We start from the raw sequence: 22,934 nt of genomic DNA, 5'->3' as shown, positions 1-22,934 counted from the left end.
CCCAGAATTAATGGACATGCTCCACCTCAAGAAATCCAAATCCCTTAGAGCTACACGCTCCAGAGACTTAAACCTCAGCACAGAAATAAATGGGACATGCTGGAGGGACAGATTCATATCCCAGCGACTCCCTTCACTCTGGAACAAAATCCCAGTCCAGGTTAGGCAAAGCCCCTCATTGACCCTCTTCAAGAGAAATCTTGACGAGTGGATGGGAGATCATAAGTATACCCCCGGGATCTCTTCTGGGTCCCTGCTAGACAGAGGCACAATAAACTAACCATAAAGGGGCTATATTCTGTGACCTACTATTTCAAAGGCACAGTCTACAAATCTAAAAGGGTGGCGAAAGCCAAACACACTCTGGCTAGGCTTATAAATGCCCCAGGGCAGATAGTCTAGTATCAGCCTATGAACCTATGAACCTATAAACACAGTTTAACATGTACTAAGGCAGCTTTTGGTTTCTGTGTGTTAGAAAAAGTAGACATGGATCCCAGGGGAGGCCCTTGGGAAACAAGAATAGAATTCCGAGAGCTATTTTAGTAGTTAAAACTGGAAGCTAACAAGCTTCAAGGTTTCAATGAGCATATTTCTCTAGCTCTAGCGCTTAAGCTTTGATCTGCCAAACTTTGAGCTGAAAATGTGGGGGGACTCACATGATGGTTATATTCCAAGTTGTTTTTGGTGAAAACAATTTTTAACAACGTTTTTATAATGTTTTTTTCTGTGTCTACACATTTTTATGCTCATACATATTATGTATTTTATTGTATTATGAGTATAGTTTCAACATTTTACATGGATTTTACAATATGAATTATTTTTTACTTGAATTTTTTCTGGCACATAGCACTGTGACCATCTATTAGGTTTAGCTGATTGAGTAATTAATTCATGTCTAATTGTGTTATTAAACTAACTGTGTGGGAGGGGTTTAATAGAGGTAACTCTTCTGGGTTTTGTATTATCTGATGAAGTCCTGTGTGGCAGGGACGAATACGTGGTGATCTAGTTAAGAGTTAATATCAAACCTGCATTTGTGTATTTGGAATAAACTGGGTTGTTTTGAATGGCATTGTGTGATTTTTGAACACTGGTTTTCCAGGTGTTTTGGTTTGTTGGTTTGGGAGTCTTGTACTGTTTTTCTGGATACCTTTTCCTCCTTGTTTCATTTTGTGCTTCTTAAAATATCAGCCAGACTGAGTAGGCATAAACTTCCCTAAAGAAATTCAAATTGATCAGTGTAGAGGAATTAGAGGTCACCTGTGTTACTTACTTTTTTCGGTGATACTGCATTCCATAGCATTACATACAAATGACTGATAAACCAATAATTATCTGTTGAGAAGCTGCCCCTTTGGAAGAGGATAGGTGTGGGTATTCTGTGAGTTTCAGGTATATACCCTGGAATATTCTCAGCATCCATAGATTCAGTGTTTTTAGTTTTGAAAAGAGCAGAGGCTACTTGATCAAGGGTGATAGGTGATACACTTTAGGAGAGCTACAGGGGTGGTAGGATGCATTTATGGGAGTCATGAAGGTGAACCTAAATTTATCAGAACGAATATTCAGTATAGTTTCTTGACTGGAGTAGGATACACTATTGAAGGTAAATTCAGAGCAGAACTTGATGTTACTTCTGAGTTTTCTAATGTAGCTGAAAAAGGCCTTGAACTTATTCTTAGGACTGGAAGCCATTTTAAGTTCGTAACTAGCTTTGTACAATCTAATTCTATATCTGAGGGTCTTGTTAATAATTTTAAGACGTTTTTATTCTGTGACAGAGGAGTTTTTTTACAAAGAGTTGTGAGCTTTTATTCTTTCTTATAGAGTTGATTTATTTGAGTTTTCCTCTGGGAGTCAGTCGATTCAAAAAAGACAATCACTGTGAGTGCCACTCAAGCAAATGAAAATTTCTGGAAACCACTTTCAGTGAAGATTGACTCTGCAATTTTCTCTAGTATTGTATGACTTAAGACTTAATGCACATAAGTTGTGAATGTGGGGATTTCTAAAGCCATCTGTGAAAAAAATAGTTTCTTTATCAATGAAAGTGGTTTTCAGTGAATTTAGTCTGCACAACTGTCCCTTGGCATATGCTTTCACTTCTGAGAAGTAAATGTCGAACATTAGGTAGCCAAGAGAGAGTCATGTGGACTTCACTGATGACAGGCCTCTGACTAAAGGAAGTATCTCTTACATTAACAACATGGGTGCTGTTGGAGAATCAGTTGGCTATCCAGTAGACTCTATACGGATGATGATGGTTAGAGAGAACTTGTCTTCTTAAAGAATAAGAAATTGTTATGGTGACCCCATAGGCTAAATCCTGTCATTTTTAATTCCTTCCCTTTCTAATACTGGCCATTATTGTTAAGTCACTTGAAGTCGGATCCAAAAAGCTTTGGACACTAAGGAGAATAAAATCAAGTGGTTAATTTTACTTTGGTCGGTTGTTCGTTTGGCTACAGCATTGGAATATTACACTACAAAATTGGGCACTCATTGGTGTATTCACAGTATATTTATTTTACGTCTATACGGATTTATGACAAATTATAAGATTTGTTCTATGATACCAGCAAGTGGGAAAGTGTCAAAGGCCTTTCTGAGGTCAAGGAAGGCAGTATGGATTGTAAAGCCCTCTTCCAAGGCTTCAGTGACCCTTTCAAAGAAATTCCCTCAATTTAGTAGACACAGGCTATCTTTCTACTGCTCTTGTGGCAGAAGAGAATGTTTTTTCTATATATTTATTCATAAAGAAGTAAAATTCAGAGAGGATGTCGAGGCACGTATAGCATCAAGAATGGAGTTGCTCAGTGGAACATAACATTTGTGCTTGCTCTGGATATTTTTTAGTAGTAATAAACTGAATTTGGAATAATCCCAAAACATTGTGTTTTTTTTTATTTGTGGGCATGTTTAGTGCATTGAGGATGAAGATAAGCACTTGCTGCTCAGACTTTATCAGAAAGGTAACGATAGCCTGAGAGGAACAGCAGAGGGAAGCAGTTTGTAAGGGCAAGACATAGGAGGTTAACATTTCTAGGGAAGGCAGAGTTATGATGCAGCAATAGCACACTGATAAATTAAATTAAAGGTGTTGAATGTATGCAAAATGTGTCTGCTGTCTTGGTCTTTGTAAACTGCATTTAGCTACTTATCTAGTACCATGTAATGCAGCTTAAGGATGAAGTAATCTAATTAATTTCATGAAAATCTGCATATATTTCATATTATGTTTTAATAGAATACATGCTATAATGTTGTTTTAGAGTATGACAGCTAGACCAGTGCCCCCTGTGGCAACATATTTTAAAAGCAACTGCTTTGGGGTCTTTTTCTTGCTTATTGTCTTGAATTTTACTTCTTAAAGCTAAGAAACATGCTGTGTAGTATAATCATATTATCCTTCTGTTTAAGGGCAAGAGTTCGCCTTGACACAATGATGATATCAAAATGGTAAGAGAAAGGAATATGGGCTTGCTGTATTGGGCTTTGTAGTGTGTGTTAGGCCTTGCTGTATTGGGCTTTGTAGGGTGTGTTAGGCAACCACTTAGTACTAGTATTTCTGTGAAGCTTTATATTATGGGTTGTTTATGATTAAGCTCTTCTTTAGAATTTCACTTTGATGCCTGTGCTGTTTGTGTTAACTCTTTTGTCAGAGCTACTGTTCTGTGATTTTTTTAAATAGTTTTGCAAAGTATTACCTTTTATATAGTTTAGTATCAGAGTCACAGTTTATTTCTGATATGTTACCAGCTCCGTTAAACAAACCTAAGAAAGAGCCTGCAAAATTACAAGGCATACAAGTTATGATGTTATGCTAAGTGTATACTTACCAGAATAGTAAAAATATCCAGTTATATTATGTTTTGTTCTCCAGCAGTGCATTTGATTGTCTTCTGCTATGTATCGCTGAGTAACTATTGCTTGAAGCTCCAGCCAGATGAATTCAACTGGTTGAAACTTTAAATGATAAAATACATTAATAAATATTGCATACATACATTCATGCATACATATGTAAGATAAGCATTTTTCCTGTAAGCAAGCCAGTTTCACCCCATGTATGGGCTTCATTCCCACAGCCCCCTTCTTATAGGTTCTTAGGTTCATAAGTGTTTACTAGGCTAACAGCCACAAGGGTCTTTTTAAGCCTAGCCATGCATCACAAATCTCTGACAAGTTCTGATACCCTTGATAAGTGTAAGCAGGGGGTTAAGAGATGAACCATTTACAGGTTACCTGTGTCAGTTAGATATATAGGTGCCAAACCAGGGATGAATTTCCAGTTTCACATCCAATTGTCCAAATTGCACTTGAATTGGGTTAGGGAGGAACTCTGCTTCACATGGATGGGGATCCTCTTCCAGAGACACGGTAATCTCTGGGATGGATACCTATCTCTCCAACAGGACCTATTTATATCACAGGCAAGATTTAAGTCTTTAGAATGGGTAATTCTGGTGGTGTTTGTTTTGTGGATATGCAGGAGGTCAATCAGAGTGGGGTCTGACAATGCACTGTATGCCAGGCATAGATCTCCCCTCAAAAGCCTGTAGGAGACTAAATACAAGGATAGGCCTAAGGCGGTCTGCATAGGACATTTTAGGTATGCCCTGTATTCTTTTAGTGAAGAATCTCTGTGGACATTCCAATTGTTGGATATGCCTGGTTAGGGACATACCAAAGGGGGCACTGTACTCCAGTGGCGGCTGGTGACTTCAAATCACAGGGGGGCTGCAGGAGACAGCTGAATGGGTGGAGTCAAGGGGGAGGGGTGTGGTCAACCATAAAGGGGAGGAGCTATGCACAAAACCACAAAAAACTAACTTTAATTAAATACGCTGCCCTGGGTGGCAAACCATCATTATGAAAGTCCAATCAAGACAAAAATAAGTGTAGAAGAATAAAAATATTTCAATGCATTGGCTGCATGACAGCTTACTTAATATCTAGATGAAAACAAAAGGTTGTGAGGCATGAAAAAATAAATTACTTTTTAAATACATTACTGGAATGCCAGTCAAAATCAAGTATAAGAAAAACCAGAAGCACTCAACTCAAACCACTTCTCCTTGCACTGCAGTTCTAATTATAATATATTCAGCTTTATTAAAGTACCAAGTAACATGCTGAAAGTAGAAATCTATGTGATGTCCCCACTTGTAAAAATGTTTCTTATCCAAAAAAAGACCTGCTGCCTGACAACTTGTTTCATGGGGAAAACATGATAAAAGTAAAAAATGAAAAGCAAGCAAGAAATAAGCTCAAGATACATTGCTTAAAGGATTACTGTACAGGTTATGGACCACACATGATTGGCATTCTGTTTAGTTTATGGGTAAAGTCTGTAGAGATGACTGGAAGTCTCCAACAAGTGTAATGAGCTTTTTAAAATAATGGAATCCTGTCCTTTAATACCCAAGGCTTATACATTATCTAGTCAAGTATTCTCTGCATGGCAACAACAGAAAGGCTTTCAATGTTGGCAATTCTTTAACAGTATGCTCATTAAAGCTTACTTGCATCTTACGATGTCAGACAAGCTTACCTTATGGTCATTAAAGCATTGCTACTTAAACACAGAGCAACAGGCACTTTGAGTAATAAGCATAAATCTGAATAATAAGCATAAATCAACAGTACAAAAATATGACAGAAACCAGACCATTCTGCAAAATCAAGGACAGATGAAAAGCCACTGTAGTACTTATGCAGTGTGTCCTCCCATCCAAGGTAGATACAACTACTCCTTGCCTTGCTTGGACACATCCAGAGTCACTACATGGGGGAGTGGGGTGCAACAAGCATGTCACAATTTGAAATCTCTCTGGCTGACTGTGATGGCCCTGACACATTTGTCATAACTCTCAACCTCAAGAGCAAGAAATCTGGACAAAGCCATACACAGAAGTGGGACAAAGGCCCAACAATAAGGACAATTTTTAAATATTGCTCTAATAAACTTAGAAAGATAATAGAATAGGTCTTGCATTAGTATGAATTTTCTGAAGGGTATAAAATCTGAAACTCAAATGTCTGTCATTTTCTAACTTCAGTCTTTAGTGATTTGTCACTAATTTGCCAAAAACACAATTTTATGAAAAATGGACCAAAAATGTGATGCAAAATATAAAATAGACACACAATACAGCTGCTACCTGTCAAATAAGGGACACTTTAATATTAGTACTGCTACCTTGAGCAGCTGACAAAATAAAAGAATCTACATGCATTTCAAGTAATCTATAACATTGATTATTACAGTTATTTCTTAATTGTAAACCCTCCATGTTTTCTTCCAAAATTGCTATTTTACGGAGGGATTATTAGGGGGAAGAGCAACATTTTGAGCCAAAAATTGGGGACAGTTAAGAGGTTGGCTATGCCTAATTCTATAAAGCAATTTATTTGCATGTACCTCTCAACCTGTTAATGCAGTAAATCAGAACAAGGCCAAATATATTGGTGGCACATATAAACAGTACTAAAAATTGCTCTTGTATAAATTGAGACAGTTGATAGAACAGCTCTTACTTTAACATGCATTTTTCTGAAGGTTATGAAGTCTGAAACTTATTATTTAGTGACTTCTGTCAAATCATTTAGGAATTAAAACTACAAATTTTATGAACAAACCAAAAATAAGAAGCAAAAATCTATTCATTCTTTGAAAATCTGGACAGTTGGGAGGTATAGTTCAGCTGGGCCTGTCTGAGTTTGCTGCCCTTCCCCCCCGACAAAATAATGGTTGAATGGAGCCTCTGCAGCCATTCCAATGAACCATTACTTGGCTATTTCACTCCATTTACCATAAACACTAATGTGCATACTGCTTTACTTCTATGATGAGTTGGACTTCATTTGAAAGTTTTATTTTGTATTTTACAGCACAAACACTAAGCCATCTGTTAAACAAAGCAATGCAGTCTCACAATGAAAACTTAGCATTAAAACTTCTCTGCCCTTGAAACTCACATTCATTGAAACAGCATTGAAACCCACATTCAAAGAAAATACATTTTGCCAGTGGCAGATAAAGATTAATTTTGGGCTGTTTTCGAAACATAGGCCCCTTGCATATGAAACATACATGTGCTCTTTGATACACCTTCCTCATTGTACTAAAATTATATTCCTTGTACAATACAGTACACTTGTTAGAGGGTGTTTTAAATTTGTTTTGAACATTTTTCCAGTAAGCAATGAAACAAACCATATGCACCCATAATGGCAAAACTGCCCAGTTGAGAACATTTATCATAAAAAGTCTACTCAGACTTCCACAGTCCACCATTATTAGTAAATATACACAATTCTACAGTCCACCATTATTAGTAAATATGCACAATTCCACAGTCCACCATTATTAGTAAACATGCACAATTCTACAGTCCACCATTATCAGTAAATATGCACAATTCTACAGTCCACCTTTATCAGTAAATATGCACAATTCTACAGTCCATTATCAGTAAATATGCACAATCTCTGAAGTAAGTCATCTAAATAATTCCACATTAAAGAAATCTGTAACTAATGAAGCGGTTGCTGCTAGCAATCACCTTTATATTTCATGGTTTCATCGAAAAATAAAGTGTCTATTGCCCCTCAGGAATAAATTGCCTATATTACATTAAAAAAATGATAAGCTAATAATAATATTGCAAGAGAAAATGGATGGCAAACTGATAACGAACTCATAGTTAGTATCTTCACCAAAGAGAACATTCTGAGTACTGCAGCATCCACCCCTTGTGGGAGTAGAACCTACAGCCTTCTGCATCAAAAGCAAGTACACAACCTGTTGTGCTATAGTATTACCTAGGTAAAGCACTACACTTCTATTCCCCTGCAGCTCTCAGCTCCTTGTAAAATCTACTCAATACTCAACTGCATCTCAACTTCGCAGCTCAAGAAAACTGGAAAAAGCCAAAATGTATTGGGGGGGGGGGTGAAAAGCCCAAAAACCAGGGACACATTAAACATTGCTTGTACAATCTTGGAAAGTTGCTAGAATAAAATGTTGTGTTGCCACCATATATTTTACTGCCAAGGTCCCTGAGCAAAAAACAGTCAGAGTAACATACCACTACGCCACATCAGCTGCTTTGTAAAAGAGAGGAAGACTGAAACTTAAATGGCTATCATTTAGTGAATTCAGTTCTCACCATAGCTGTCAACCTCTTAGTGCAAAACACCTGGACAAACCCAGTAATGAGGGAATACAGCCCTCAAACATATTCAGTGAATTCAGTTCTTGCCATAGCTGTCAACCTTAGCACAAAAACCTGGACGAAGCCAATAATGGGGGAATACAGTCCCAAAAATAGGGACAAATTTAAAATATTCATCTTATAAACTTAGAAAATTGCTAGGAAAAAAGGTTGTGCTACTATGTATTCTGAAGAACATGAAGTTTAAAATTCAAATGCTGGTCAATTTTACTGCGGACAGAACAAAAACAATTTTCAGCAGAGACGCAGAGATTAATCCTGCAGACATGTCTTTGTAAAATGGCAGGGCACCAGACCAAATCCACACAAACACAGGGAGGAGATGCAGACTCCACACAGAAGCCACCCCAACCAAGAATCAAACCAGAAAACCTATAGCTGTGAGGCAACAATACTACCACTGGACCATCAATTATGCAAGGACTTAAACATTCAGAAACCTGAAGTCTGAAATTCAAATGCCTGTCAATTTTATTTAACATTTGTTAATCAGGACAGTCTGACTTGGAACAAAAAAACAATTATCAGCAAAGGCCCAGGAAGAAATAATGCAGACATGTCTTTGTAACATGGGAGGACACAAAAGCAAACCCACACAAACACAGGGAGAAGATACAGACCCCACAAAGAAGGAACCCCAGCCAAGAATCAAACCTGAGAACCTGCAGCTGTGAGGCAACAATGGTACTACTACACCATCAAATATCAAGCATTAAAACCTTTACAAACCACAGATATTATGAGGAACAGATCAGATCAAACATGAGGCCAAAATCTGCAATTTTTTTACAAATGGTGGTGGGTAGGGAACTCAAGTCTTTAACACCTGCATACAGGGTACAGGGTTCAAGCCTGAGGTATTCCCTACCACACCACCATGAGCATCTGTGGCCTTTACACACGCACACACACACACACCTTTCAAGTATACAAGCACTATTCCTCTAGTAAATAGAAGCACCTTCCAAGTATGCAAGCACTATTCCTCTAGTAAATAGAAGCACCTTCCAAGTATGCAAGCACTATTCCTCTAGTAAATAGAAGCACCTTCCAAGTATGCAAGCACTATTCCTCTAGTAAATAGAAGCACCTTCCAAGTACATACACTTACCTGTCCTGTCTGTTCTCCATGCTAACGTCCTGCCCGCGCAATACTCCCAAGACCCGCAAGATCCCTGAATTCCGAAACTCCTTCCTGAGATCGGTGAGTAAATCCTGACTGCTGCTGTTGCAGTCCGGCCCCGACATATTCTCCTAGCGAGTCTGTGCACATTTAACGTGCACAGACGTCTCCTTGTGTTCCCCTATGGGTCCTGCCGGACTGCCAGGAGCATGCGCAAAGACGTGCAGTAGTCGGGACTACTACTGCGCATGCGCAAAGACCGTGAAATTCAAAAACATTTATTTTTTTCATTTTTTCTATTTTTTTGTTTTCTTTTTGATTTGAGGGGGCTGCAGTCCGGCAGTCCGATAGCACGGGCCGCCCCTGCTGTACTCAATGACAGGTCTGATGAATGCCGAATACAGGGGAACAATGACGTCCATGGACTTAGATGCCATACCTTTGTTTATAAGTTGCGCAATATAGAATGATTTCCTCACCACTGTAGACACATTATGGTCAAAGGCCAGATTACTATTTATGTGTGTCCCTAAGTCCCTGACTACTGGGTCAACTCTAAGGGGTGTGTTCTCAAAATGATAGTTACCGGGGATGGATGACTTTCCAAAGAATACTATTATGCATTTCTTGGCATTTAGTTTTAGTCCATGACTCTGACACCAGTTGTTTGTCTGTGCAGCCCTTCCTGGAGAACATTTTTGTTAGTGTGAAATTCAATGACAGTTCCTAATTTGCAATCATCTGCAAATTTAGTTAGCCAGAGACCACTGACATTGGCCTTTACTTCTGAGAAGTAAATGCCAAAAAGGAGCAGTCCAAGGGCTGATCCCTGAGGAACTCAACTTGTGACTGGCATCTTTGTAGAGGTCCTGTCTGTGAGCCAGTTGGCTATCCCTCGGGTGACATATGGGTTAATACCTAACTTTTTGAGTTTGTCAACAGTGCCCGAGTGGGGTATTGTGTCAAATGCCTTGGTCAGGTCAAGGTAGACAGGGTAACAATAATATAAAATAATTCCACAGTTGCACATCTGTGTAGGAATGAGAAATGTCAAAAAAGAGTGAAACTTTACTGGCACTGCAATAGAAGGAGCAATGACAGTGATTTCACATGAGGAAACCAATCAGCAAATTGCAGCTCATTCAGCTGTGATCAACAAGTTGTACCTTTGTTTACTTCCTATTTAGCCATCTGTAGGGAAGCATTTGACAGAAGATGCTTTTATTAAACAAAACTCATCCACCATTTAACGTAATGTACTAATTACTGTTTTAGTCTGTACAATTTATTTACAAACAGAGCAGCGACATATATATTTTTTAACAATGTTGTTAAATATTTTAACCATGAGCAGAAATGTCGTAAGCATGCTTGAATACTGGCAGGGTAAATTTTTTCAGTCTCTCGATGCACTGCCGAAGAACTTTATCAGTAATGGAGGTTTTCTGCCTGCAGCTGTAAACTGAAAAGTTCGTAACACAGGATCTTTGACCCATGCCTTTACCCTTACAATAGTAAGGGAATGTGCAAAATGAATAAACTAGGAGAAATGCTTTTATGAAGAAAGAAGATAAATATATATCTTTCATGAAATCATAATACTTAACAAATATTTTATTGCCTGGTAAACATAATGTTTAGTGAAGTTTGTAGCAAAATTCTTAGAACCTTGTAGCACCACAGGGCACTGGGACAAAACTCACAGAAAAGGGGGTATGAAAATCAAATTACAATGGCAAGCAAATGAAGAAGCACAGTCTAGTAAATGCATAATTACATGCAAGTAAAGGTGGGGGGAGTCACTAGCGATTCATAGTCATCAGGCATGAAACTGCATTAAGTGCCTGCACCAGAGTATAAATGCAAAGAGCATGCCAAAAAAATTGTGTCATTCATAACTAAATGTTGATGACAGTAGCAACATATGCAACGCAACATTTGCTTAGCTTAGGAAGAGGTCTCCCATGTGCACAACTTGGTTGCTTACACAATAGAGACCATTATCAACAGAGGATAACCCCATATCAGCTGACAGGTATAGAAGAAAAGCACTGATTATGTATTGACAAAGATATTAGATGGGCAGTGGGTTGACACGTATGGCCCACATACCAGAAGTGGAGGAATACATTGGCTTCCTATACCTGAGAATGCCAAAGTATATGCAGCACTTACAATAGTGACACCAGGAACTTTTCAGGGAAATCTAGGGACACCTTAGGTATTTTGCAGCTATCAGCCTGTAGAATAATCTGGATATTCTGAAATACATTGCTCCCACATGTGGATGAACACATCTATTTTCCATACATACTAGGGCAAAAACCCACTAGCATGCATGGTTTCATTAATACTGTCTGCCTCTCTGAAATGTTAGGTGCCACTAACAGCAGAAGCATAGTTGGTTCAACCAGCACCCTGGGCTGGTACTATGATCCAGCTCCCCACCCCTTCAGCACTTCAAGTGAAGAGAAAAAAAATACATTTAACTGTCATAAGCTACATTGTATGTAATCAGCTTATTTCAGTTAGATCTGTGCCCCCCCCCCCCGCTCTTCCATTGAAATGAGCATTCCTTCTAATGGCACACCAACCAGGTGGTCAGATGTATGACACTCCCCCTCCCAACCTGCCCCAGCTATTCAGGTCCCGTTTCTCTGTCCTGTCCTACAACCTTTCTTCAACATATTCAATTAAAAAAATAAAAAAGCAAAGAAACTAGTGGTCTTAAACTTCATTTAACAATCATTTCTAAAAATCATGAAACCCAGGTAGTATTCCAAAGCAACAAGCCTTTATTTGTCACAGACAAGTGATCCTCAGTAACAAAAACTCAGAAATATTTTAACAATGTTAAACATATAACCTTCATGGGTACTTGATGATTTGTTAGTGTGAAGGGACATTGTTTGTGCCTAAGGGAATGATTATGCATTTCTTTGCATTCAGTTTGAGATTGTGCCTAATACACCAAATGCTAGGGAACAACTGGTCACCACTCCCACATGAGGGGAAAACATATTGGATCTGGTCATCACCAACATGGGGTATCTATGTTCCACACCAGAGTTATACCCCTCATTGGTAAGATCAGACTATAAACAAATCTCACTGGACATCCATATTCCGTCCCCACCCCTAGCCAAGGAAACCACGGTGAAGAACTTCTCAAAAGCAAACTTCACACTTCTCAAAACTGAGGTGGAATCCTTCAAAACCCCCGGGCCAGTGGAAAATACAGCCCAAAATGCAGAATCCTTTACAAAAGCATTCTATGGACACCTACAGGAATGCATGGAGCATGCTATCCCAAATAAAACCAAGACTCACTCCTCCAAAGGCAGGAGACCTGTCTGGTGGACCCCAGCCATAAATAAGCTATACAACAGAAGGAGAAAGCTACTACATGACAGAGCAAAATCCCAAAAAGGGAAGGTATCACTGATCAGTACTAGCAAGAAACTATGATCCCTCATAAAATCATCTAAGGCCAGCTTCAAAAGTAAAATTGCACAAGACACTAAAGATAATCACAAGGCCTTCTTTAGTTATGTCAGAAACCTGGGAGGCAACTCCCAGATATGCTCTGAGTTAGTGCAAAATGACAAAAAATACACTGAACCTACAGACATTGCCAACATCCTGGCAGAAAGGTTCAGTGCAAACTCCCCCCCCCCCCCAAAAGAGAAATTGTATATCCCAACAGAGTGTAGCCTTCCTGAGATCACAGATGCACAGGTGAGAGCTGCCCTCTCCAAAGCAAAAAACACAGCATCAATGGGACCAGACGGTGTCCCGGGCTGCATCTTACACAAGCTCCAAGAAGAACTAAACCCTCATATAAAGTCACTGTTCAATCTCAGCCTTACTACAGGATATGTACCCAAGGAATGGCGTACAGCAACAGTGGTCCCACTCCACAAAGGTGGTGCCACAACAGACCCTGGAAGCTATCGCCCTATAAGCCTGACTAGTGTGGTCTGCAAAGCTATGGAGTATATCATCATGGAAATCATAAACAAAGACATAAGGAACCTCCAGACACTGGATCCTACCCAATTCGGCTTTGTTAAGGGTAGATCTTGCCTCTTGAACCTGGTTGACTTCTTTGAAACAGTTAACAAAGCCATAGATGAAGGGAAGGTAGTCCACACAGCCTACCTGGACCTCGCAAAAGCCTTTGACACAATACCCCACTCGGGCATCATAAATAAGCTCAGCAGCTTAAATATCAACCCCTATGTCACAAGATGGGTTGCAAATTGGCTCAGGGATAGAACCCACATGGTCAGAATAGCAGGTGCCATGTCAGACTCTAAACCAGTTACAAGTGGCATCCCACAAGGCTCAGTCCTGGGACCTCTCTTGTTCGGTATATATTTCTCCAAGGTACAGGCTAACACGGGTGGACTATGGCTGACCAAGTTCGCAGATGACTGCAAACTGGGTGTCGTAATCGACTCTCTGGCTGACACAAGCATCCTCCAAAAGGGTCTCACAGAGACGGATAACTGGTGCCAGAGCCATGGCCTAAAGCTAAATGCCAAAAAGTGCATAGTCATCCCCTTTGGGAAAAACAGTGCCCACAAATTACCACATAGGTGGTAATCCATTAAGTACGGAAGAAGTAATTAGGGACTTGGGGACCCAAGTAGATAGCAATCTCTCCTTTGACAATCACGTTGCCAAAGTGGTTAGAAAGACCTTCTATATAGCCCACCTTACCACGAAAGAGTTCACATCTAGATCAAGCGAGGTCATTGTGCCCCTCTACTCAAAACTTATCAGGCCCATAATTGAGTACAATGCCCCATTTGGGATGTACCTTACCCGACACCTGCAGCAACTGGAAAGACTCCAAAAGTACCTCACCAAGAGGATCAAGGGGCTCAAACATATTCCCTATGCAGTTCGGCTAAAGAAACTCCAGCTCTACTCAGTTGCGTACCGCCTACTCAGAGGCAATCTGTGTCTGACGTATAAAGCCATGTCCAACCCAGAATTAATGGACATGCTTTACCTCAGGAAATCCAAATCCCTTAGAGCTACACACGCCAGGGACTTGAACCTCATCACAGAAATAAATAGGACATGCTGGAGGGACAGATTCATATCCCAGAGGCTCCCCTCACTCTGGAACAAAATCCCAATCCATGTTAGGCAGAGCCCCTCACTGACCCTCTTCAAGAGAAATCTTGATGAGTGGATGGGAGATCATACGTTTACCACTGAGATCTCTTCTGTGTCCCTGCTTGACAGAGGTACAGTAAACTAACCTTAAAAGGACTACCTTCTGTGACCTACTATACAGAGGCACAGTCAACTAATCTAAAAGGGTGGCGAAAGCCAAACACACTCTGGCTAGGCTTATAAATGCCCTAGGGCAGATAGCCTAGTATCACCCTATGAACCTATGAACCTATGAACCTATGGACCAGTCGTTAGTTTGCGTGAGACCATCTTGGAGTATACTGACATCATTTGGGGATTCAGTGATTGCACCTAGTTTGCAGTCATCTGCAAACTTGGTCAGCCACAACTGTTTAGTTTTGACCTGAACTTCTGAGAAATATATACCAAATTGTAGGGGATCCAGCACTGACCCCAGTGGCACCCTACTGGTAAGAGGTCTTTTGGTTGATGTGGAGTCACCTCCTTTGATAGTGTGTATCCAGTTTGTGAGCCAGTTGGCAACCCATCTTACAAAGAAGAGGTTTACATTCAGTTTGCTAAGTTTATCGGTAATGCCTGAATGTGGGATTGTGTCAAAATCCTTTGTCAAGTTGAGATATGCTGTGTGCACAGATTTGTCCTCATAAATGGCCTTGGTTACACTTCCAAAGAAATCCATCAGATTTAACAGGCAAGATCTGCCCTTCACGAAGCCGAATTGGGTAGGATCCAGAGTTTGGAGGTCATCTATGCCTTTATTTATGAGGTCCATGATAATACGTTCCATGGTCATACAGATGAGGCTGGTCAGGCTTATAGGTCTGTAATTCCCCAGGTCTGTTGCTAGGCTACCTTTGTGGAGGGGAATAACTGTAGCTATTCTCCATTCTGCAGGAACAAAGCATGTGGTTAGGCTATAACTGAAAAGAGTACTTAGTGGTGATGCTAGTTCATGTTTTAGCCTGTTTATGTTTTAGCCTGTTTAGAAGACAGCCTGGATGTCATCTGGTCCCACAGAGGCTGTGTTCTTTGCCTTGGACAAGGCTTTGAAGACCTGCTCTTCAGATATTTAATGTGGGAGGGTGGAGTTTGGGGGAGGTTTTGTTGTAAGTTAGGAGAGGATAAAGGAGTGAAATTTTTACCACACATCTGCTAGCAGGTTCATTATCTCTGTGGGGTTAGTGTGTGTGATACCATTGGCCACCAGTTCTGCACATGCTTGGGTCCTACCCTTTAGGGTATGTATGTAGTTGTAAAAGGCCTTATGGTTATCCTTGGCAGTACTTGCTAGGTTTCTGTCAACGGAGGAGAATTTGACAAGTTGCCTTATTTGCCTGTTAAGGCTGAGGAAAGTGCTTTCCATTGTTGGGTCCTTGTCTTTGTGTTATTGGACAGCAACTTTTTGCATTTATTGTAATTGTAGAGTTTGTTGATGCTGGATGTCCACCATGGCAGCTTGATTTTACTTGGGGCTCTGGCTTTGATTCTGTCTGGTACAGCCACGTTTATACATTAATGAAAGTGACTGTAAAGGACATTAGTATAAGCTTGGGCATAGTTACCACTTTCAGCTTGGAGTGGGACTTGGAATGCATTTATACCTTCACCTAAGAGGGCATAGTTTGCCTTGGTGAAGTGTTTTAGTCTGATTTCAGCCTTTGTGAGTTCTGGTGTTAGTTCAAAGGTGACTAATTTGTTGTCAGTTTTAACTAATGGGGGTCCAATAGTTGCAGCAGTGCAGCTGTTTGATATGTTGGTGAGGACCAGATCTAAAATGTTTGTTCCTCTTGTTGGAGTATGGACTACTTGCTCCAGGGCATTTGAATTCACAAAGTCAAGGAACTCCTGTGGTAGCAAATTTGGGCTATAGTAGGTTTTCCAGTTGATGGTGGGATAACTGAAATCCCCAATGTGCTTGGTAACATTTGGATTGTCTTCAGTTTGGTTAAGTAGGCTTCATGGGTGTCATGACCCATGTAGGGGGATCTACAACTGACTAGGACATAAATAGGGGTCTTATCCACCGTAACTTGGACCTGCAGTAACTCCATGGAGTTGTCCAGTTTAAATAGACATGAGGTGAATTTATCTCCATTATAGACTGAAACACCACCTCCTTTGGTTTTCACACATTCATTTTGCAGTCTAAAAGTGTGGAAGGCATTGTAGACTTTCATGGCTGAGGTATTCTCTGAGGTCTTAAACCAAGTTTCTGTGGCTGTGCAGACATCTACATCTTCTAGTGATAGAAGTGCTTCCAGGAAGTGCAGTTTTTGGTTTAAGCAACTAGCATTTAGCAGCATGGCCCATATTTTGTTTTGATTGGTTAATTTCACATTGATAATGTTGTTTTCAAGACATTGCCTAAAAAAGGCACTATGGGGGAGGCAAAAGTCTTTGCCAGCAGTCAAAAACCTAGGGGTACCAGGTGCAAACCGTATGTGGCAAAGCAACGAGGTTTGTCGACTGTGGCTTCCCAGGCAGAAAGGAACTGGATCCTCTTGGAATGACACCAAAAACTAAGCAAATTATTGAAGTAAGTAATTTTTATGTTTATACTGTGAGTCTGTGACATCATTCTAGGTGAGGGTAGTATGCTGCTCAAGGCTAAGGACATACCTGCCTGGGACACATACTCAGAGAGCTCAACCATGTCTGTCTTCATATAGTCCAGTGAGGTATGTCTCAGGTCATTCACACCAACATGAACTATGACAGAGTCATAACAGTACTTGTTGATGAGAAACCTGAGTGCATGTGTGATTTGGTGGATCCTGGCACCGGACAGGCAGCTGACTGTGACTTTCTCCTTATCCAGCCTAGTGAGTGGGACATCCATTTGTCTCACTGTTGAGTTTCTTTTAATGAATCTATAAGATGCCTGCTTTGTTTGGCACACATTTTTATTACTCGTTACCAATCCTATACTGTTTTACTTTGGTGTGCACACTGGCTCCTTGCCAACACAGGCAATAGCTTTTGATACCTGCTATATGTCTCATTATCGCATTCAATATTTTCACATAATATAGTGCAAGATTGTAGATTTTCCTTTATTCTTCAGCACTCAGCTATGTAATTCAGTTTCATTCATAGATTCATTTTCCCAGTCTTACTTCCCTAAAGTGAAGCTATCTGCCCACTTGTACTATTTGCACCTATTTCTTTATTCATGTTTGCTTACCACTACTGTGCTGTCTGCCTATAATGGTGTTAGTGTTGCATCACATTAATGCACTGGGCTATTAATCCAGCCTTATATGTTATTCTTCAAAGATGCAACAATTTGTCAAAATAAATAAATCCGTAAGATGAATAATCAACAAAACCAAATATACTGCAAATTATTTAGAACTACGGACTTCCTAAAACACTTTTTAAACACAGTCTGCTCATTTTCAGAACTGTAAGCATACTTGTCAAACTTTTCAAGGAGAGATAATATTTATAAAACATGGAAGACAAATGTCATCACTCTGTATACATTTGTTAATCATGATTATATCTTTTGAAGGTCAGGAGACAATTTCACTATCACCTGCCCCATAAATAGCAGCACCTGCTGCAAGTAACTGATTTCCTTTATCTTAATGTGTTTATTACAAAACCCAAATACTGCGGGGTGTAATATTTATTTTTATCTTTCTACAGTTTATGAGATCATGGAAAACACACTATAAAATCCTTCTCAATTATGCGGGCCACATTATACAGAGTATTTATTCTAGTGTATTCTTTTATAAAATAAAAGACAAAGGATATACATTTAAAACAATTCTCAGTCTCAAAGGTCCAGTAAGGTAACATGAATGTGAAAGGTTCCCCATTTGTGGATTATTAGCTAAAGCCCTTTTACTTAAATGTATCCACTCATTCACACACACATCTTGTAGACATAAGTTTGGGATAATTATTATGGTTATTTATATTTGAGTGGGACTGTTGCAATAATACATTTTTAATGTGTTTTAGAAAGTTTTTTTTTAATATATGGTTATGCAGCAAGAAAGAGGATGGACAGGTATAGAATAAATGCAAATCAAAGAAGTTTTCCATTTACAATGAAGGACATGGTCAGATAGGCTCAGAATGCAACATTTGGCAGAAAAAGTGGTGCTGAAAAACAACTATAGATGAAAATAATGTAATGGTTCCTTAACCAAATCAAATATAAAATGTGAAACATACTGTAGAAATAAAGCATTATACTTTATAACTGCTTTGATAAATTCACCCACTGGTATAAAAGAAAGGCAGCCATTTCAGTCAGAGGTGACCATACCTCTCAACTGTCCAGATTTTCACAGAATGTCCAGAATCTTCCCTCATATATTTGGTCAGTTGCTCATAATATTTGTGGTATTTCTGGCAAATCTATATGAATAGAAGTCACTAAATAATGACAGACATATGAATTTCAGACTTCATATCCTTCAGAAAATGCCTGCTAACACACAATCTGTCATTCTAACAACTTTCTAAACTTGTATGGGCAATATTTAAAATCTGTCCCTAGTTTTGTGCATTTATCCCCTATTATTTTAGGCTTTGTCCAGATTTCTTTCACTAAGAGGTTGAAAGCTATGGAGATGATCCTCATTCAGAATAGGTCTAGATATCCAAGAACTGGTCAGGGAAAATAACCAATGATCATGTCAAAATTCTCTGTGAAATACATATTTCTGCCTTTAAAAGTCATATCAGAAATGTCAGGATTCAGCAGTAGTTTCATCAAATAGGTAACTTTATTACAGACAACATGGCAGGTCAGTAGAATTAATGTGAAGACTTCAGCATCTCACACAAAACTGACTACTGTCTAGCATTTGCATTGGATTATGCTGTAGACTGATTCTTAAAAGGGCTACAATATACATTAGCATTAAAAGTACAATATCAGTAGCAGCATGTATAGAATATATACAGGTAGTTAACAGCTGTGGTGTACTTTTCACTACTGAGCACCTTGGTACATTTTGTTTTCTGGGGTCAGAAATGGGGAGGTCTGTGGCACTATCATCTGGTGAAGAACAAGTACAAAGGCTAGTGGCATGGATGACTGAGTGATGAATAGTTATAGCATCATCACTTAATATCCTGCTCTCGGGAAGGCTTAAGGCTACAGAACCCTTCTGAGTACATGGAGTACCTCACACTGTCATAAAGACATCAGTCCTTGACCCAGGGTCAAAAGAAGACATGTTCTAGACAGTTGTAGTGAAGATCATGACACCTGTTGCAGGGGTTAGGAGCTGCAGGAACTACAAGAGCTGGGACGGGAGTCCACAAGTCTAAAAGACTGCCCCACTAGGTCCTGATTCTTAGGCCAAAGGGCTTTCATACTGATTGATAAGGTGCCTGGCTCTCATCCCGAGAAAGAAGCACATAGTTCAATGGGGCAAAGAAAGGGGACTCATTGGGCAAAACCCAGGAACAAAAAAGACTCAGTCTTCCTTAACCAGTATTAGTCAAAGAACTTAAATGGGTGGAAGCATTAGTTGCACTATATTGAAATAACATGACTTAAAATGGATCAGTTAGGTCTATAGTGAAGACCAAGCAATTACAGTGGATGATCACTCTGGAAATGACCCAGAAGTAAATTGCAGGGGATAGTGGAGAAAAAGATAAAGATGCCATGAGCCAAGAAATGTATAACATAATTTATAGGTTAATAGTGCTTTTTCAGTTTATACTTTCATTCATCACATTTGCAGATGGCACAGTGGTGCAGTGGTAGCATTGTCACCTCACAACAAGAGGTTCTCCAGTTTGGTTCTTGGCAGGGGTGTCCTCTGTGCAGAGTCTACATGTCCTTCCTGCATTTGTGTGGGTTTCCTCCCACATTACGAAAACATGCATCTGGAGTGTTTCTTCCTGGGTCTCTGCTGAAAATTGGCTATGTTCCAAGTTAAGCTTTCCTGATAAATAAAAATTATACTTTTGACGGTGCAAACATGGTTGTCTAGATATGTAAAATATCTAAGCATATTGTCAAGACAAGAGAATAAAAAGTGAGGAGATAATGTAAATCAAGCTTTAGAAATTAATGGAAATCAACCACTTTTCTAGCATGTCTTTATGTATATTCAGCAAACTATGGCTCACAAAGTACACTATATGATAAGTGAGTAGGGTGTCTGGACAGGAAACTTATACAGAAATCAAGACTTTAGACCATAGCTTAGTGATTCTGTCATATGAAATGGTCAGTGACTTGTCAGTTTGTTTATACATAACCATGGACCTGGTGGAATTTCATCCAGTAATGGTTTTATATGATAAGCATTGTCTAAACAATACCAAAACAAATATAAATGTGGGATCAAACTACAGACTAGAAGGACTAACTAGCTGTGTAAGTTTTTTTCCCTTCTCGGTAACTAATTATTACTTTAGTTGACACTCCATCCTTAGATGATTGAAGGCAACAAATACGTTAGACTTATAAAGAATGCCACTTCTGTACAAATCAACTAAAAATAAACAAGAACTGTAAAAGTGCAGTACTTATGTTCACTTTTATATCCATGCATTCATCCTCTTTCTATACATATCTCAAAACAAATCAGAGCTCTGTTGTACCAGACCTGTCCCCCACAACCATTGAATGAACCACCTCTGGATGGGACACTGATCTGTTTCAGCTTTCACACTAATATGTTTCTGTCATCAATGTTGCACTTTTGTTTCATAAAACATACTGCCATGCAGAGGCATGCCCTTGCATGTGAATCTGTTTCTTTACTATGGACACATAACATTTTATGCAATACAAATGCTCACCTGAAAAACAGCATAAATATGTTATCACCATTCTATCAGGTGTGCTACAAGTGCCTGAATCCAAGGTACTGGAAAACTGCCATCTCACAGTTAGGGACAGACGGGTCTTCCAGTTTGCCTGAGATGCCACTCCCATTTCAACTTGAATAGTCAGTTTGGGCAGGGTGTAGCAATTTTATGGAGAAAGCTCCCTACTGCACCTCACCTGAACACATTATTCAGATTTGAGCAAGGCAAATGCAGCAGGTGTGGAGAGAGAGTGAAGGAGTAGTAGTGTAGTTAAGGTTTTTCAGAAACTGATTAGGGATTGGAGGGGGACAATTTCTGGGTTAGAGAGTGAATGGGAGCTTAGGATGTGTTGGGAGGGATAAAGTCCTGACTACAGTCCAGTCAATCAGTATTTGATTAGCGGCTCAGGTGACTGACGTAGTGGCAGAGAAGAGGGGTGTGCCCATCCTAAGGGGAAGAATGGCCTGTGAAAGGGGAAACACAGAGCAATAGGAGCTTCTTGACAGAGGCCAGGATGCCAATTGCAATGTGCTTGGCCAAAGGGGTGGGTAGCTTGCTGACATAGCACCATGCAAAATTGTACAGGCAGGCAGCATGATTTCCTCATTGCATGTTCCCAGAGGTCAACCAAACCTCACTCATCAGGGGGAAATGGAGTTTGATAAAAAGTATAAAACAAAAAATGGCTGATGGTAGGACAGCACTGATCCCCCCCCAGCACACCCTTAGGATCCATGTTGGTCCTGTAGTCAAATTCAGTAATTGATCAGGGGGTAGATTAGAGTGACTGGTAGACCCAGTATGGACATGGGACACTGGGATGGCTGTCAAGGATGAAAACATAGAGGAAAAATAATGCAAAAAAAGTGTGGATTTTTTTGATGGTTTTCTAAAAATGTGAATTTTTAAAATTTAAATAATGAATCCAAAATAAGGAGGCAGAAGTGAAACCAAGATTCTCTTATTCCACAACGAGCGCTTTTTTGTCCGAATAACATGGACTTCATCAGAAAAAACTACCATTATGCACAGCTCTTTAAATACAAGCAACAAGTCACACAACAAGCTCAAATATATGTGAGAGATGCAGCTATATAGCCAAACTGGAGGCTGAGCTCTCTCAACCCAGTACTGGCGCAGTCAGTCAGGAGGAGAAGGTAAACACACACACACCACAAATCCAGTCTCACATAGACCTATCGCAACAGCAAACCAAACACATAAACACACAAAAACATACTCTTAGGCTCTAAATAAAAATCTGCCCAAGCAGGAAAGACCTCCAAAGCAGACATCCAAGCAACCGCTACCCCACAACAATACCCATGTATCACATAGTTCACAAAGTCAGTGTGCCACACAGTCATAGCCCTTGAGGCTAAACAACACACCTAATACACTTGTAATAGGTGACTCTATTGTCAGACACACTGACGTCCCACTCACCAGGCTGAACAAGGAGAAGGTCACTGTAAGCTGCCTGTCGGGTGCTAGGATCTGCCACATAACACAAGCACTCAGGTCACTCCAAAGCAAGTACAAATATGACTCCGTCATTGTCCAGGCTGGTGTGAATGACCTGAGATGTACCTACCTGG

This window comes from Protopterus annectens, chromosome 1.part1 (genome assembly GCF_019279795.1).
Source record: "Protopterus annectens isolate FY-2018-M chromosome 1.part1, PAN1.0, whole genome shotgun sequence".
Classification (NCBI taxonomy): domain Eukaryota; kingdom Metazoa; phylum Chordata; order Ceratodontiformes; family Protopteridae; genus Protopterus; species Protopterus annectens.
This window is presented reverse-complemented; position numbering follows the sequence as displayed.